This window comes from Suncus etruscus, chromosome 11 (assembly GCF_024139225.1).
Source record: "Suncus etruscus isolate mSunEtr1 chromosome 11, mSunEtr1.pri.cur, whole genome shotgun sequence".
NCBI lineage: Eukaryota > Metazoa > Chordata > Mammalia > Eulipotyphla > Soricidae > Suncus > Suncus etruscus.
In genome coordinates, this window is record NC_064858.1 from 73,580,469 (window position 1) to 73,592,702 (window position 12,234).

Below are 12,234 nucleotides of genomic sequence, written 5' to 3' on the forward strand. Positions count from 1 at the left end.
TGAAATGCTTAGAAGGGACGAACTGAGTTCTGGGCTGGAGAGATAGCACAGCAGTAGGGCTTGCCTTGCATGCAGCCGATCCAGGATGGACAGTGGTTTGAATCCTGGCATCCCCTGTAGTTCTCCGTACCTGCTAGGAGTGATTTCTGAGTGCAGAAGAGCCCAGAGTGACTCCTGAGTGCTATTGGATGTGACCCCCCCCCACAAAATCCAAAGGGGAAAAAAAAGAGTGAACTGAATTCTTATTTAACTGTAGATCCCATCCACATGCAATTTTGGACATGCAAATTTTGTATTCTAGTTGAGTCACATCTTGATCCCTTAATATATATATATATATATATATATATATATATATATATAATTTTTTTGTTTTTTTTGGGGGGGTCACACCGGCAGTGCTCAGGGGTTCCTCCTGGCTCTACATTCAGAAATCGCTCCTGGAAGGCTTGGGAGACCATATGAGATGCTGGGATTCGAACCACCATCCTTCTGCATGCAAGGCAAATGCCCTACCTCCATGCTATGTCTCCGGCCCAATTGATCCCTTAATATATTATTTAGCTATTTACTTTTTGTTTTATTGGGCCACACCCTGCTGTGCTCAGGGGTTACGCCTGGCTCTGTACTCAGAAATCACTCATGGCAGGCTTAGGAACCATATGGGATGTCATGGATTTGTTCCAAGTCAGCCGCATGCAAGGCAAATGCCCTGCCCGTTGTGCTATCTATCGCTTCTGCCTCTTAACTACTTACTTTTATTTATTTAATTTTTTTGGTTTTAGGGTTAAACTTAGAAGAGTTAGAAAGCTACTCCTGGCTTGGTGCTTGTGGGTCACTCATAATAGTGCTCATGGACCACATACTGGTAAAGACTGAACCCATGATGCAAAACAGGCACTCCAGGCCTTTGACTATCTCCCTGGCTCTCCATCCACATATTCCAGACCAGTGTTTCTCAACTTTTCCAACCATGACTCCATAGTGGCCCGTTTTCTTCTTGTATCTGTCCTGTTAGCCCTCACTCCTTACTCTTGTGATTTCAGTTTACACAACTTTCCCCTATGGCTCAATTAAAATATTTTGGGCAGGTTGAGAAACAGTGTTTTAGACATCCGTTGCTTAAGTAGAGACAGAAAACCAAGTATTTTTTTTTGGTTTTTTTTTTTGTTTTTTTTTTTTGGTTTTTCGGGCCAAACCCGTTTGATGCTCAGGGGTTACTCCTGGCTAAGCGCTCAGAAATCGCCCCTGGCTTGGGGGGACCATATGGGACGCCGGGGATCGAACCGAGGTCCTTCCTTGGCTAGCGCTTGCAAGGCAGACACCTTACCTCTAGCACCACCTCGCCGGCCCCAAAACCAAGTTTTTTAAAGATAGAGATTTTTTTGTTTACATCATATGTGGACACAATCAGTTTTCCTTCTCTTCATCGCCCCAATTCCTAGTCCTGTCCCCAATCCCCCCTTTTTTTCAGTTAGGTTTGATATCATAGCCCAAGATGGTTGCTTGAAGTTCCTAGGGGCCGGTGAGGTGGCGCTAGAGGTAAGGTGTTTGCCTTGCAAACACTAGCCAAGGAAGGACTGAGGTTCGATTCCCAGGTGTCCCAATATGGTCCCCCCAAGCCAGGGGCAATTTCTGAGTGCTTAGCCAAGAGTAACTCCTGAGCATCAAAACGGGTGTGGCCCCCAAAAAAGGGGGGCCAGAGAGATAGCATGGAGGTAAGGCGCTTGCCTTTCATACTGAAGGTTGGTGGTTCGAATCCCGGTGTCCCATATGGTCCCCTGAGCCTGCCAGGGGCGATTTCCGAACGAAGAGCCATTAGTAACACCTGAGAACTGCCAGGTGTGACCCAAAAACCAAAACCAAAACCAAAACAAAACAAAACAAAAAAAAGAAGTTCCAAATATATATTCAAAGGGCTGGAGCAATAGCACAGCAGTAGGGTGTTAGCCTTGCAGGCAGTCAACCGAGGTTGGACACTGGTTCAATTCCTAGCATCTGCTGAGCCTACCAGGAGTGATTTCTGAGTGCAGAGCCAAGAGTAACCTCTGAGTGCCACCATGTATCTATTCAAGGTCCTGTATTTAAAGAAGAGTGGTGGTCAATTCCAATCAAACCAAAATGGAGAGGCCAGAGTAATAGCACAGAGGTAGGGCATTTGCCTTGCATGTGGCTGACCCAGGACGGACGGTGGTTTGATTCCCCCGTGTCCCATATGGTCCCCTAAGCCAGGAGCAATTTCTGAGCGCATAACAGGAGTAACCCCTGAGCATCACTGAGTGTGCCCCCCCCCAAAAAAAAAACCCAAACTGGAAGTGGAGAGGAATAAATTCTCCAATAAAAAATTAGGTTACTGATATCTGGAGAGGAGGAGATCCAGTGGAGATAATTAATAGTACTTCCTATTAATTGATAAAAGGATGAAATGCAGTAGTACACATAGGGAACTTTTTTTGTTTTGGGGTCATACCTGGCAGTGCTCAGGAGTTACTCCTGGTTCTGCACTCAGAAGTTGCTCCTGGCAGGCTCTGGGGACCTATGGGATGCTGGGATTTGAACCGGGGTCCGTCCTGTGTTGGCCATGTGCTACCACTGTGCTATCCCTCTGGCCCCATATAGGAAACTTTTTAAATTTGTTTTTGGAGTCATCTCGTGGTGGTGCTTATAGAACTATGTGGTATCGGGGATTGAACCTAGGCCTCCTGAATGCAAAGCATTCACTCAGTCTGCTGAGCTCTCTCTTTAGCTCCTAGGCAAAGAGCTTTCAAACAGCCCTGTCTAGCACTTAATAACTGTAAATTGTTGTCTGCTGTGGTAAATGAAAGATGGAGGTACATATGTCAATAAAATTGCTAATTGGTGAACAATGCATGGAAAATCAGAATTGGGGGCAGCACAGGTGGAAATCAAAACTATGATTAATCAGTAATCAGTCCAGAAAGACTTCAAGGCAGAACTGGAATTTCTAGAGTTCAATAACAGATAAGTTATTTGACTAGAGTGTGCAATTATTGGAGAGGGTATATAAAACATCTCATACAATTAGAAAGTTGAAAGTGAACAGATATGGGTAGTTGAAAAATTTATACTATCTATGACCCCCTAGATACGAACATTTATTGAAAAAAAACATTTTTTAAAATTTTTGAGTCACACCCAGCAGTGTTCAAGGGTTACTTCTGGCTCTATGCTCAGAAATCACTCCTGGCAGGCTTGGGGGACCATATGGGATGCTGGGATTCGAACCATCATCTTTGTGCATGCAAGACAAACGCCCCACCTCCATGCTATCTCTCCAGCCCCAATACTAACATTTATTTCTTTGTTTGGCTTGTTTTTTTGGCCACACCTGGCACCACTCAGGGGTTACTCCTGACTCTGCACTCAGAAATCACTCCTGGCAGACTCGAGAGACTATCTGGGATATCCTGGATTGAACCTGGGTCTGTCCCAGATCTGTCCTGAGTCTGTCTTGCGTCAGCAGCTTACAAGGCAAACACCCTACCATTGTGCTATCGCTCCAGCCCCAGAAATTAACATTTCTTGTATAATCTATAATGCAAGTATTTACCCACTCTTAATTCTTGACCAAAAATTTAAGTTTAAAATTGAGTTAATAATGGTGCGGAGTGATAGCACAGCAGTAGTGCATTTGCCTTCAAATGGCCAACTCAGGACGAACCTGGATTGGATTCCTGCATGGTCCCCCAAGTCTGCCAGGATTGATTTCTGAGGGTAGCACCAGGAGTAACCCCTGAGTGCTGCCAGGTGTGGCCCCAAAACAAACAAATAAATAATCTAAAAACAGAAGGTGAACTTGATCTGGAACGTGGTGGCCCAAATAACGTGGTAGCTGCCAAAATAAAGCTCTAAAATAGATCAAATTAATCCCTCAATGGGGCTAGCAATTTAGTACAGGGCTTAAGGTACTTGTCTCATATCTGGACACACCCAGTTTGAATACTCAGCACCATATACGATCCTCTAGCACTGGATAACTCCTAGAATAGTCCTGAGCACCTGCAGATATGGTCCCGAAATAAAACAAAGATGCATAAATATACCTGCATTTGAAGATGACACATAGTCTAAATGAAAGCATAATTATCCATAGACAAACAACATATAGAGCCCACTACTTTAGAACTTTAGCACTAGTAAGAGGTGACCAGAGGGATATTTTTTGCTGTAGGCAGTATTCTGGGTAGCTCAATTGGTGAATGAATTATTAATTGAAGCATTGTCTTATCATGTGGAAGAAGAGAGAAAGAAGGAAAGTGACTTGTGCCATTACGGATATTGAGTGGAGGAAAGACAGTGCACACATAGATGGATGCTTCACTTTATGAAAGGGGGGGGGCAGAGAGATAGCACAGCGGTAGGGCGTTTGCCTTGCAGTCAGCGGAACCAGATTGGATCCTGAGCCAGGAGAAACCCCTGAGCATTGTCGTGTGTGGCCCAAAATCCAAAGGAAAAAAAGAAAATCAAAGAAGGGACCCAGACACAATACTAGATTTATCTTTACAGACTGCTTGGTCATTTGGGCCCAAAAGTTGATTTACTCTGTTCCCTCCATTGAACTCCTAGGACCTCACACAAGGCATACTATTTACTACTAAAAGTTGTTGTTTTGTGTGATGCTCAGAGCTTTCTCTGACTGTGTCTTGTGATGCCAGCAATAGAACCTGGGTTAGCAGAGTGCAAGGCAAGCAAGCACCTTACAACCCTCTTCTCTCCCTCCCCATCTTTTTATTTCTTCTTTTTTAAATTTTTTGTTCTCTGTTTCCCTCCCTATCTTTCCTCAGTGTCACTGCTGAAAGTCTACTTACTTTCAAATCCCTAAAGATACTGAAGCCTGAAATTAAATAACGTACCAAACATTTGCTAATCTTACACAAACTGTCAGAAAACACAAGAAGGACCTCCCTGAGTTAGACCAGTAAATGAGACAGGGACCTACCCAAAGTCACACATATTTTTGGTTCATTTCCACTTCTTTTCTCTAATGCAAAAAAAGTTTGAGATTCCAATCATGTTTCCTGTCTGGAAAACGGGATGGGTCTAAGGGAGAATTAAAAAAATTCTAGTTGGGGGGTCGGAGAGATAGCATGGAGGTAACGCGTTTGCTTTTCATGCAGAAGGTCATCAGTTTGAATCCGGTGTCCCATATGGTCCCCCGTGCCTGCCAGGAGCAATTTCTGAGCATGGAGCCAGGAGTTTCCCCTGAGCACTGCCGGGTGTGACCCAAAAACCACACACACACACACACACACACACACAAAGCAAAACAAAAAAATTCTAGTTGGAGTCAAATAAAATAACAATTCCTTCCCTCTTTTTTTTTTTTGGTATTGACTTTGGACCACAAATGGCAATGCTCAGGGATTATTTACTCCAGGTTGCTGGCCTACTTGGGGCTTAGAAAGGGGTTAGGTAGCATTCTGCTAACCCAAGTTCTATCGCTGGCATCACAAGACGCAGAGAAAGCTCTGAGCATCACACAAAACAACGACTTTTAGTAGTAAATAGTATGCCTTGTGTGAGGTCCTAAGAGTTCAATGGAGGGAACGGAGTAAGTCAACATTTGGGCCCAAATGACCCAGCATTCTATGAAGATAAATGTAGTAAGTATTATGTCTGGGTCCCTCCTTTGATTTTCTTCTTTTCCTTTGGATCTTGGGCCACACATGGCCATGCTCAGGGGTTTCTCCTGGCTCGGGATCCAATCTGGTTCCGCTGACTGCCAGGCAAGGGGTGCCAAGAACCGTCCCCAGGTGGGATGGCTTGGCAAGACGAGCGCCAGGTGCTATAAACTCCTCGGCCTCCTCCCGCCCCTTTCAAAACGCGTCCTTCCGTCGGGCCCCGCGCGCTCCGATACGCCCCCCGGGCTTTCCTATTGGCTGTTTTGTGCGGCTCCTCGCCCCCTTCCGAGGCTCCCAGCCAATCACCTCCCTCCTTCCTTTCTCGCCCAGGTCGGGGTTTGCGGAACGTACCAAAGGGTCAGCGCGGGGGGGGGAGAGAGGGGAGCAAGGGCGTGGCCGCTGGGCTTTCTTTAACCTTTCCTCTCGTCGCAGGAGATTCTGTCCAAACCTGAGCTTGCTACGTATGGCGGCGGCTTGGGAGAAGAAGACCCAGAAAGCCTAAACATTTGCAAAACTCCCTTCAGTCGCCCCCGGCGCTGAGGCTCGGTGGTCGGGCCTGGAGGCCGCCGCCCCCGCCCTCTCGCCTGCCCTCCCATGTGCCCGCCCCGCCTGTGTGTGGCGGCGGCGCTGTTGCTGCTGCCGCTGCCGCCGCCGCCGCCGCCGCAATCAGTCGCTTCGCCGGACGCTGCTGCGGTGGCTGGAGCGTGGGTTGGGTCGGGACTGCGGGGCTGCGGGGTCGTGGCGGGCTGGGCCGGGCGGTTCCCGCGACGCTTGCGTGCACCGGAGGACGCGGCAGCCAGCATGAGGCGGAGGTAAGCGAGACCGGCGGCGGCTGCAGCCCGCGCGGCGTGAGGAAGCTCCCCCGGGGCGGCCGGGCTGCTCCCGGGACGGTGCGAGCCGACGCGTGGCGGGTCTGAGCGCATCGAGCCGGCCCGGGAGACTCGGAAACGGACGAGCGCGTTTGGCGCCTCTCGCAGCCCTTTGCCGGCTCCCGGACCCGTCGAGCCCGCCTGGCGCGTGTCCTTGACCTCCAGACCCTGGTGTCCGTGCCTTGAGCCGGCCCGAGTCCCGGGAGAGCCGGCGGGCTGGCTGGCTGGCTGCGGGAGCCCCGGGAGGACGAGCGACGGGCCTTTGCGGTGCGCGTGCTATTGTCGGGAGGCTTCCCCCGCTCCTGGCTTACCTGGCCCGAGGTGCGGCGCTGCCCCTGCCCACACGCTGGCTAGGCCACCGGGCCTTCCTTCCCTCCCAGGGAGCTCCGATCCAAGGTCTGGCACCGTGGTGCCGCTAAGTGGAGGCTGCTCGGGTCCTCACGGCAGGTGTTGGGATCACAGAAGCTTCCAGGCCCATTTTCCGTGCGTGCGTGTGTGTGTGTGTGTGTGTGTGTGTGTGTGTGTGTGTGTTCGTTCTAGCTAGATAGCAGTGGACTAGATGACGGGTGTGTGTGTGTGTATGTGTGTGTGTGTGTGTGTTCGTTCTAGCTAGATAGCAGTGGACTAGATGACGGGTGTGTGTGTGTGTATGTGTGTGTGTGTGTGTGTGTGTGTGTGTGTGTGTGTGTGTGTGTGTGTGTGCGTTCTAGCTAGATAGCCGTGGACTAGATGACGGATGGCAGCCACCTACGTCACCTCCATAGCTTGAGCCATCCTCCTCCTTTATAAAGGCTGGCTCCATCGCACGATGGCAGCTGTCTTGGCAGACTGGGGATTCTTACTTTGAAAAAATCACCTGTGCACAAAGCGTAGGAGACAGCCCAGACCGAAATTCTAGGATCTGGCCCACAGAGGGAAACTATAGTCTGAACCTTCTCCCCTAAATTACAGGGCAGGACCCAGTTCACTATTGTGGATGTGGATGCTTTTTTTTTTTTTTCCCCCTCTAGAACCTTAATTCAGGGACTGTATTTCGAGAATACAAACAGCATTTAAGCGCCTTTAATATTGGTATTTAACGCAGACATTAATTATGGTGTACTGAAAGTGGGTAATGTAGTGGAATGGAGTTGGATTGTGAAGTGGTTTTTTTTTTTTTTTTACCCTCTAAGGTGACCTTTTTTGTTTTTGGGGTTTTTTTTGAGTGGAATGTGAATGGAAAGAATTGCCTAATGCATTAGGACACTAATGCATATCTGGCTCCATCTGACATTGTGTTGCTCAGTCACTTAGGATGAAGGCCCAGGACCAAGAAAAGGGTTCTGTTTTGTAATGAGAATTATTTATTTATTTATTTATTTATTTATTTTGGCTTTTGAACTACATGTATTGCACAGGGCTTACTCCTGGCTACCCTCAGGGATCACTCTTGCTGGTGCTTTGTCTGTGCTTTGGGTATCATGTGTGGCAACAATTTGAACCTGGTTTGCAGTGTGCAAGGCAAGCTTCCTGCCCACTGTTCCATCTTTCCAGCTCTCCAATGGTTTTGATTGCATGTTTACTTAGGAAGATTAGTTTCAACCCACATCTCTAACTCTTACACTGGAATTTTTGTTTGTTTTGGGGCCACACCAGGCAATGCTCAGGATGCTGTGTACTGGGGACTGTTTCCTAGTGATTCTCTATGTAGAGCTGGGAATATGTAGCATTAGGAATTGAACCTGAGCTTCTGTATAAAATGCAGTTATTCTCTTCATTCTGTCAAGCTCTCTGGACCTCATACTGAAATTTGTATGTTGGTTCAAAACTTACATTTCTGAACCTAAAAGTAAAATATCTAAAGGAAAAATTGATCCCCTTCTTTTGGTTCATATGCTGCATATTTTTTCCCCAGAAAGGTTATGTGCATATTGGAAGAAAGAGGTAATACACCATACAGTACAGGAGAGTAAATGGTCAGAACTGGCTGTTTCTTATGTGCCTGTTGAATAGTTTGCGGGGGGTGGGGGAGGGGGTGTTACAGGTTATTTTTTATTTAACATGTCTAAATAGAATCATGAGCCTTTTTAAAATTTTTCTTAGCATGTGTCATTGGAGGGGTAAACTGGATTAAGGGAGGCTTGACCTGCAGGTAGTAGCAGAAATCTGCTATGTAAATCAATGGCTCTTGCCTCTGAACCCGGCTTTGCAAGTCACATCTCTTTACTCCCTCCTTATAGGCTGTGAACAAATGAAAAGGTTATACAACCTAATGCTTTCTCAGAGTTGGAAAGGAAGGGTGGGGGAAGTATTATCATGAAGACAATGTCGTTAGCAGTGATAGCAGCAGCAGACAGCTAGAGATATTTGGCTGTGTGCCAAGAGCTATTCTGAGGATTTGCATGTATGAACTCATTCATTCCTCACAATAGTCTTACAGGGTGGCACTGTTATGCTCTCTGTTTGTATAGAAGGAAACAGGCACAAGATATCTCAGGGGCTTGCCAAGGCATCTCAGTGAGACAAAGTGGTGGCATCAGGTGCAGACTTTGGGCATGCCCTTCTTACAGTGTTCTCTTACAGTGCCAAGGACATCTGACAGGGCACTTAACCTTCTAGTGTTCCAGTCACAGATTTCCCATGCTTTGCTTTTGAGTTATCTGTCTGAAATATTACAGGAAAGGTGCACCTGGGTTAATTGTTACCTTCAAAATGCAGGTTTGTCTTGGGGCAGAGTTGGAGATCATTGTAAATCATTTAGAGAGAAGCACAGGCTCAGGTGTGCTTCCCAGAGAGAACACTTAGAATGTAATGTGGGTCTTCCAGGACCAATAGACCTGGACCACGAGTGCTGGCAGGAATATTGATTGTAGCTCTGCTGCCAGAAAAGGTGAAGGAATCGTTTCTATTGTTCTCCTCTGCTTTTGACTTGGCCTAGATTTCTCATTCCCAAGAACTAGACCTCAGAGACAAACCTTTTTTGTCCTAGTTAAGCTACTTTATGAATGTTTATTTAGTTTTTGAAAATGAGCTGTGATCCTGATGTCTTTTTTTCCTCTGTGAAAAAGAAGGGAAGTATTTTAACTAGTGGCAAAAAACATTTATCAGTTGGTCTTTAAGACAGAGACTTTCCTCCAAACTGAACTTGTAGAAATAGGGATGGGAAGAATGAAGCTTCTCAACCTTGGACTTATTTTGTTTTTGTTTTGGGGCCACACCGTTGGTACTCTGTCTTACTTGTGGCTGGCTCTGTCCTCAGAGATCATTTCAGGCTGTGCTGGTAGACCAAATGCAATGCTGTGCCAAGGATTGCACTGGAGTTGGCCCCATTCAAGCAAGCACCTTAACTTAACCCCCGTACTCTCTCTACTGTCTAGCTTTGGCATTTTTTTTGTTTGTTTTTGGGTCACACCGGGCAGCGCTCAGGGGTTACTCCTGGTTCTATGCTCAGAAATCACTCCTGGCAGGCTCAGGGGACCATATGGGATGCCGGGATTTGAACCACCGACCTTCTGCATGCAAGGCAAATGCTTTACCTCCATGTTATCTCTCCGGCCCCTAGCTTTGGCATTTTAATTCATTTGACGACCCTGTGCACAAATAGGCCCTATGGTTGATTATACTGCAACAATGATTATTTATAAGGTCTTCATATATACACATTATTTCTAGTCTTCAATAGGTGCTACCTGTGCTGTTTCACATATAGGGCAACTTCTAGAGAGAGATTAAATTAGAAAATTGCAGAGATGGGATAATTCTTAATCACCTAAGGTGAAGAATCGAGGTAGCGCTTGCAAGGCAGACACCTACCTCTAGCGCCACCTTCCAGGCCCCTGCATAATATTTTATTGTGTATATGTACTACAGTCCTGTTGAAGGACATCTTGGTTGTTTCCAGAGTCTGGCTGTGGTAAATAGTGCTGCAATGAATATAGGTGTAAGGAAGGGATTTTTGTATTGTATTTTTGTGTTCCTCAGGTATATCCCTAGGAGTGATATACCTGGATCGTATGGGAGCTCAATTTCCAGTTTTCGGAGGAATCTCCATATCACTTTCCATAAAGGTTGGACTAGACGGCATTCCCACCAGCAGTGGATAAGAGTTTCTTTCTCTCCACATCCCCATCAACACTCTTTGTTCCCATTCTTTGTGATGTGTGCCAATCTCTGTGGCGTGAGATGGTACCTCATAGTTGTTTTGATTTGCATCTCCCTGATGATTAGTGATGTGGAGCCTTTTTTTTTAATGTGCCTTTTGGCCATTTGTATTTCTTTTTTGTCAAATTGCCTATTTCTTCTCCCCATTTATTGATGGGATTAGATGTTTTTTTTTGGGTCTTAATTTCTTCATCTATGCAATGGTATAACCACACAACCATTGAACATTGTTAAATAGTACTAATGAAACTTGCTTATGAAACATGGAATGAACTATTGAAAACTTTGTGTTTCTTTCTACTTAGACACAATTTCTAGGGGAACATGTGGAGGCACACACTGTGTATTGAATTAGAGACTAGTTTCTGACAATATTAAACTGATAAGAACAGATATTACTATGGGCCAGAGTGGTAGCATAGTGGTAGGGCATTTGTCTTGCACATGGTTGACCCAGGACAGATGTGGGTTCGATCCCTGGCATCCTATTAGTCCCCCGAGCCAGGAGTGATTTCTGAGCAGAGCCAGGAGTAACCCCTGAGAACCTGGTTTTCACTCATTGTGAATATTGCATATAGCCTTTTCTTCTTTATAAGTCTCTTGTGAAGAACACATAGCACATGAGTGGCAGTATGCTTGTTTAAACTATACATTTTATTTTTATATCTTTTATTTTTCAAACTCTACCTTGTTATCCTCCCTGCCCTTTGCTCAGATAACCTTAATTCTGTTATCAATGGCCATTGATTTGTTATTTTTGTATTGGGTGGACACACCTTGCTGTGTTTAGGGCAGGCTTACTTCTTCTTTTTTTTTTTTTTTTTTGGTTTTTGGATCACACCCAGCAGTGCTCAGGGTTAATCCTGGCTCTAATACTCAGAAATCGCTCCTGGCAGGCTTGGGGGACCATGCGCCAGGATTCGAACCACTGTCCTTCTGCATTCAAGGCAAACGCCTTACCTCCATGCCATTTTTCCGGCCCAGGACAGGCTTACTTCTGACTCTGCTCAAGGATCACTCCTGGTGCTGCTTGGGAAACAGTATGTGGTGCCAGGGATTGAACCTGGCTGTGTGTATGGGAAGTGCTCCATACTATCACTCTGGCTCTTGTTTTGTCTTCTTAATTTGTTTATGTTCATCAATTTTAGTTTAATTTTTTATCACGGGGTCAAACATGGCAGTGCTCCAAGAGTGGTACTTGGGGGCCATGTGGTGCTGGAGATCAAACGTAGGCCTTTGGAATATAAAGTATGCACTTAACATGCACTTTAGAGATTCTTATCCTCTCTTCATCAGTGTTACGTAATAATTGATCATGTAGGTAAAGCTATTTATACCTGTTGTTTTCACCTGCATTCATTTGATTTGCATGATTTCCTCATGCTCCTTTTATTCTGCCGTAAATTGTACAAGTACATCTTGTTATGGTCCTGGTGACAGTTTAACAATGTGGGTCAGATTTTGGGCAGCTCGACACTCAGTGAGATAGTGTCGTTTGTGATCATCAGTGCCACAATAAAATGAATTTATTTTTTATTATTATACTTTTACTCTCCATTTTTCCCAACACTATTGGTTGATGG

General features: G+C 45.9%; 2 protein-coding genes across 2 annotated transcripts in view; one reads left to right on the forward strand and one right to left on the reverse strand.

Annotated features, from left to right (window-relative positions):
* Positions 1-12,234, reverse strand: part of BCL2L13 (BCL2 like 13) — a 1,170,396-nt gene that overhangs the window by 806,451 nt on the left and 351,711 nt on the right. The gene's annotated exons all lie outside the window — the stretch shown is intronic.
* MICAL3 (microtubule associated monooxygenase, calponin and LIM domain containing 3) overlaps positions 6,342-12,234 on the forward strand; it is a 251,291-nt gene continuing 245,398 nt past the window's right edge. The window contains exon 1 of the mRNA XM_049783345.1: positions 6,342-6,454. The gene's annotated coding sequence lies outside the window, so the exon portion shown is untranslated. The remainder of the gene's footprint in view (positions 6,455-12,234) is intronic.